This window comes from Camelus bactrianus, chromosome 15, assembly GCF_048773025.1.
Source record: "Camelus bactrianus isolate YW-2024 breed Bactrian camel chromosome 15, ASM4877302v1, whole genome shotgun sequence".
NCBI lineage: Eukaryota > Metazoa > Chordata > Mammalia > Artiodactyla > Camelidae > Camelus > Camelus bactrianus.
Genome location: NC_133553.1, coordinates 14,789,773 through 14,795,177, shown reverse-complemented (window position 1 = coordinate 14,795,177; position 5,405 = coordinate 14,789,773). Strand labels below are relative to the sequence as shown.

Genomic DNA, 5,405 nt, shown 5'->3' with positions numbered 1-5,405 from the left:
GGTGACAGGAGGCCCCGGGGGCAGGTGCGGAGGTGGGGGCGCCAAGCCTCGTCCTGCCTTCACTGACTTCACCAATCTGTGCAACAGGCCGGTCTCCACACCCCGCTGCAAACCAGACTGGTGCGCGGCTCTGTGTGGCTGTGTACGGCAGACACCCTGGATTAATAAACCTGTTAATCCAGGGGCCACAGAGCCCCTGTCCCCCGCAGGCACCGTGGTGACAGGTGCAGAGAGGACGGCCTCGTGGAGCAGAGGGGTGGGGCCACCCACAGGGGGTGCGTGGTGCCAGGAGCACCGAGGTGCGACCCTGTGTCATCATCACGTGCGGCGGTGGGAGGTGGGGCCCAGAGAGCTTTCCTGGGCACGAGGCAGGCGGCCTTGCCGGTGTCGGCGTGGAGTCAGGATGCCGCCCGCGGCCAGAGCAACCGCTGCGCATGCCGGGGACGGGGGCGTGGGCCGCTCCGGCACAGTCTCACTGCAGGCTCCTGCGACCGTGGAAAAGCCTTCCTCCCAGTGCTGGAAGTGTGGAGAACTTCAGACTCCCGCGGGGACGTCGAGGGGCCACAGGGCGCGTGGAGCTGGAGCCAGGAGCCCGACGTGGCCCCAGGACGCCCCTCGAGCGCCGTGTGGTGTGACCCTAGCAGGGCCCCGGCCCCGGCGCACCCGCAATGTGCAGGTGGTTTCCCCACGGGGGAGGGCTGGCCAGGGCGTCCGGTGCCCTCAGGCTCTGATGGGCACGACCCCACACCCCACTTCCACTCAGGATGCTTTTCTGCTGGGTAATGACGTTGTCTGGGGCTCGGAAAGTCTATGAAAGGAAACACGATGAACAATTCAGTAAACATTTATTTTTCTTTACAGAGATTTAGTTTACTTACAATGTGGTGTTAGTTTCTGGGGCACAGCGCAGTGAGTCAGTGTTACATACATACATTCTTTCCCAGAGTCATATATACACACTTCTGTATTCTTTTTCACTATAGGTCAGCACAAGCTACTGAATGTGCACTGGAATGCTGTGCAGTAGGGCCTTGCTGCTTGCCTGCTTTATGTATGGTAGCTAGTGTCTGCTGAGCCCACACTCCCAATCTATCCCTTCCCACCCCTTTCCCCCGGTAGCCGTAAGTTTGTTTTCCGTGTCTGGGAGTCTATTTCTGTTTTGTAAATAAGTTCATTTGCGCCTTTTTTTTTTTGGATTCCACATGTAAGTGACCTCATATGGTATTTATCTTTCTCTGTCTGGCTCACTTCACTTAGAATGACAATCTTCAAGTCCATCCATGTTGCTGCACATGGCATCATTTCATTCCTTTTTATGGCTGGGGAGCATTCCAGTGTGTATAGGTGCATCTCTACCCAGTCCTCTGCCAATGGACATTTAGGCTGTTTCCGTGCCTTGGCTGCTGTGAACATTGGGGTGCAGTTCCCTCCAGATATGTGCCCAGGACTGGGTTTGCTGGATCATATGGTGACTTTATTTTTAGCTTTCGAAGGGATCTCCATACTGTACTCCATAGTGGCAGCACCAAACTGCATTTCCACCAGCAGTGTAGGAGGGTCCCTTCCCTATCCGGTGGGAGGGGTGGGAGGGAATGTGAGACCCAGCAGGGCTGGCGAGGGTTCTCTCGGCAGGACCAGGGCCCCTCCACTGTGGCGTGTGAAGCCAACCCCGAGCACAGCTTCCAGCCAGCCGGTGGGAGGGGCGAGGCCGGTGAGGGCAGGGCCAGGTCTTGACCGAAGTGACGAAGAGATGGATGAGGACCGTGCTCTGGGCACGTGTGAGCCACCAGGCTGCACGGGTGAACACAGCACATGTTCAGGGCCAGAGGTGCTGTGGGGTGCGTGGGCCGAGCGTGGGTGTGGGTGTCGGTGTCGGGTGTGCACGGCGAGGTTGCCAGGGACGGTCCTGCCTTCTGTCTGCTGCTCCAGAGCCACTGCTGATGGCAGCCTGTCCTGTTCACTCCCAGAGCATCCCAGTTTGGGACATAAATTCAGATCAGCTTCTTTAGGGCAGGAGGAGACAAAGCAGGCTGGTCAGGTCCCGGGACGTGACCCTGAAGGGCCTGGGGGTTCTCCTGACAGCCAGAGGGGCCTGGTTAGAGTCTGAAGCAGGTAAGTAAAACTCTAAAGAAAAAAAAGAGAGAGGAAAGAAAGAAGATACTGGTGGGTACATGTCAAGATACATCCGTCCAAACCCACTGCAGGCCCAGCACCCAGCGCGAGCCTCGCCTGCCCTGGACGCCGGGTGACGACCACGTGCGGGGCTGCTTCGTCTGCTTGGAGAGCGCGAGGCTGTGCGTGTGCAGCGCGGGGGTTTGTGGGGAATCTCCGTACATTCCCCTCAACTTTGCTGCGAACCTGAAGCTGCTCTATAAAGCACTCTAAAAAGCAAGCGAGCCAGCGTCTGGGACAGACCCTCTGGATGGCGTGAGGGAGGGTGCACTGAGGGCCCTGCAGGCCCGGGGTAGGTTTTGGGGGCCTGGTAGGAGGTCGTGCCTGTGGACAAGCCAGGTTCAGCGAAGCGTCCTGGGAGGGCCCAGGCCAGGCCGCATCTGGCAGGTCCTGCAGAGCCCTCTAGGGTGCTCGCTGGGGGACGGAGACACACAGGCCCGGGAGCGCAGATGCCCTGGGCTGTGACCTGGGTGACGTCCCCTGGCTCCCAGGCACGAGCCCCCTAGGCCCCCTCCTGGCCCTCCTCCCAGGACCCACCCCCTCCCCTCCCGGGCCTTCCTCCCCTCCCAGACTCTCCCCTTCCAGCTCCCCTCCCTTTCCCCGCCCCCGCTGCGCCCCAGCCCTGCTCGCAGGCAGCACCTAGCACTCTGTCTCTACGTGTGACCAGCTTCTGTCTCAGCTAACTGGCCCTTTCATCTGTCTCCCTTCTGCTCTCCCTCCCTCCTCCGGTTTCCTGCCAGCTCGAGCAGGGACCAAAGGAGAAAGGAAGAAAGATGAAACAGGCAGCCGCTGGCAGTGGGGGAGGTGGGGCGAAAGGTTGACACTTCAGAGGAGCCCAGAGGAGCCTCCTCCGGCCACGCGCCCTGTCCTGTGTGGTGTGCATGTGCGGGCGCGCGGTGCGTGTGCTCCTGGGACCCTGGTGTGGAGCGTTTCTGGTGTGTGTGTGTGTGTGTGTGTGTGTGTGTGTGGCATGCACGGACACCCGTGAGGCTGTGTGTACCGTGCCATGGCCCACGTGTGTGCGTGTGACCCTGGTGTGGGGTGGGTGTGGGAATTGGGGAGCCCTGTGTGAACCTGTCTGTCTACGCAGCGGGCTCCTGGCTGCTGGGCTGGGAGGCCGAGGGTCCCAGAGACAAGGGCCTGACCAGCTCACCACAGACTGTGTTCGCCCCATGGCTCTCGGCTTCAGCCACAGAGCGTGGCAGGGCCTGGTCCCATCCTGGCGGTCAGGCCCTTCCCCAGGGGCCTCTCTGTTACATTCAATGCCAGGTGTGAGTGTGTCCTGGAGGCTGGGGACTCTGGGCTCACCCTCCAGGAGGCCCCCGTGTTCCTCCAGGCATCAGGGGATTGACCTGCCAGATGCTTCCAGAACGGGGCTCACCAAGAACACTGGCTCACAGCCCACTCTCCTCCTGGGCCACGAAGGGTGGAGGCAGACAGAATTTCCGAACAGGTACACGTGGCCGAGGCAGGTGGGTGGGGGCGGGCTGGCAGCAGAGGGGAAGGGGTGCAGGTGGAGGTGGTTCCAGCCTCTTCTGCCAGCCCCGCCCTCCCCGGGGAGGCGTCCGTCCTGAGTCCCAGCGCCTCCCCCTGGGCTGACCGCCAGCGGCCCCAGCTCTCATGGGACATGTTCTCAATTAGAATGCCTGGCTCTGTAAACACCTTTCTGGAAGACACTCTTGAGCATTTGAAATTATAAGTGGAATCCTCTGCATCAGCTGGGGATATAAAGGACGCTTCACACGGCAACGGCTTAGCTCCCCCGCCAGCTCCCTGTGTTCTGTTTGTTGTTTCTCCCTGTCTGTTCATATCATCTTGGGGAATTGACTTTGAGTCTCTCCCCTTTGGGTCTCTCCTTGGCCTCTCCCTCTTCCCCCCTGGGTTCTGCCCAGGGCGTTGGGGCTGACCCCAGGGAGGCCCCTGGAGGGCGGCCAGTGGTCGTGTGCCTGGCGGGGTCGGGGTTCCGTGTGTGGGTGGAGGCAGAAGTGGGGGCCGCCCGCCCTGAGGCCCTGGGGGCGGCATAAACCCCCAGGTTTGACACCGTCTCCTCCTTAGAAACCATCCTTGGTGGAGCAGGAGATGTTTCCCCAACACCCTCGTCTCTGCCAGACTTCACGTGGCAGCTGGAGGGAAGGAGGAAAAATCCAATGTAAACACATCACACTTCCAGACTGCCGCGCTGGAGCGGGGGCCTTGACAGGTACCAGACCGCCCGGCTTCCTGGCAGAGGAGGGAGCTGGCAAGCTGGGCTCAGGCTGTGCTGCAGTGACGAGGACAGGTGCCCAGAGGGACTTCTGGGGGCTTTTGTCCCACCTGTAGCTAGTCGCCTCCTGCGAGTTTTGAGTCAGCTCTGTGATCGTCTTCGACCTGGAAGAGGCCCCTCATTTTGCACCTGGGGAGCTGGGGCCCAGGGGGCTCTCTGACGTCCGTCTGTCACACGCCGGGACACCCAAAGGACCCGCGCACTCCTGGGCGGGCCCAGGCACATTCCGGATGCGCCCCATCTATTCCCTGATTCTTACCTCTTCGGGTGGGCGACCCCAGGCAAGCCCTCCGGGCCTGACCCACCATCCCTAAAATGCTGGAAGTAACGCTTCTCTTTTCCACCTTTGATGATTTTTCTGAGGACTCAGTGGGCCGTGATCACCTCCGGAGGTGACAGAGGCTCCTGTGACAGGAGGGCAGCGAGGGCAGCCTGGGCACAAGGGCTGGTCCCAGTCTTCACCTGCCAGAGCCCTGGGCCCCTGAGACACCCCTTACTGTGTGCCCTGAATTTCTGATCTTGGACAAGCCAGGCCCCCCAGCCCCGCCCCCACCAATTCACACACATGCTCACGTGCACGTATGAATGTACACACGCACACTCACATGTACACACAACATATGTGCACATGCACACACAGCCTCAGCCTGAGGGCAGCCTGCTTCCCCTGCACTCACCGGTCCCTGAAATCGCACTGGACATGGGGCAGCCCCATGCCCGGCCGGCCTTGAGGTGTTGGGCGCACCCTCTCATCCGTCCAGGGTCCTGTGTGCAAACAGCGAACAAAGAAAGGGGGTGAGGGGGGGCTTTGCCTTGCTTAGGGTTCTCGCAGCAAGCAGGAGGGGTCACAAAGTGACCACCTGAGGGGTGTGGCAGCATGCGCTGTCCTGGGACGGCAGGCTCTGGGCTGCGGGTCGCACCTGAGGGCAGCGTCACACTTGGAGAGCAGACAGCCCCGGAGCCTGGCATT

At 61.0% G+C, this 5,405-nt stretch overlaps 1 long non-coding RNA gene across 1 annotated transcript; it reads right to left on the bottom strand.

The window, feature by feature from the left end:
- Positions 1-828: 828 nt before the first annotated feature.
- On the bottom strand, positions 829-5,205 carry LOC141573391 (uncharacterized). Its single transcript, XR_012499083.1, has 2 exons — positions 5,113-5,205; positions 829-2,124 (listed from the first exon to the last, which is right to left on the bottom strand). It is a non-coding gene; the product is annotated as an uncharacterized LOC141573391 (long non-coding RNA).
- Positions 5,206-5,405: the final 200 nt, after the last annotated feature.